We start from the raw sequence: 326 nt of genomic DNA, 5'->3' as shown, positions 1-326 counted from the left end.
AAAACATCTTCTAACACTAATATAATTAAATATAGGACACTTTCGCCTAAATTTATTTTTCCTCTGTTTATTAGTGAGTTATGAGTGTTTTTATCTACTTCAATTATTACGGATCCTTGCTGAGTATCCTTATTTTTTCCTCTTAATATTTTCTTCACTAGGTGCATACAGGATTCTTCGCCAATTCTATTCTGCTTCTTGATTGTATCTATCAATTCATCATCCTCCATTTTTATTTCTTCTCCACCAACATTAATTATTTTAATCTTTGGTTTCCTCAAGGTCAATCTTTATATAAACTTAGTGGAGCAGTTGTACGAACGGTT

Source organism: Temnothorax curvispinosus, unplaced genomic scaffold (assembly GCF_003070985.1).
Source record: "Temnothorax curvispinosus isolate PA1 unplaced genomic scaffold, ASM307098v1 QBEX01012451.1, whole genome shotgun sequence".
In the NCBI taxonomy this organism is placed as follows: Eukaryota; Metazoa; Arthropoda; class Insecta; order Hymenoptera; family Formicidae; genus Temnothorax; species Temnothorax curvispinosus.
The sequence above is the reverse complement of the archived record's forward strand: the minus strand, read 5'-3'. Positions refer to the sequence as shown.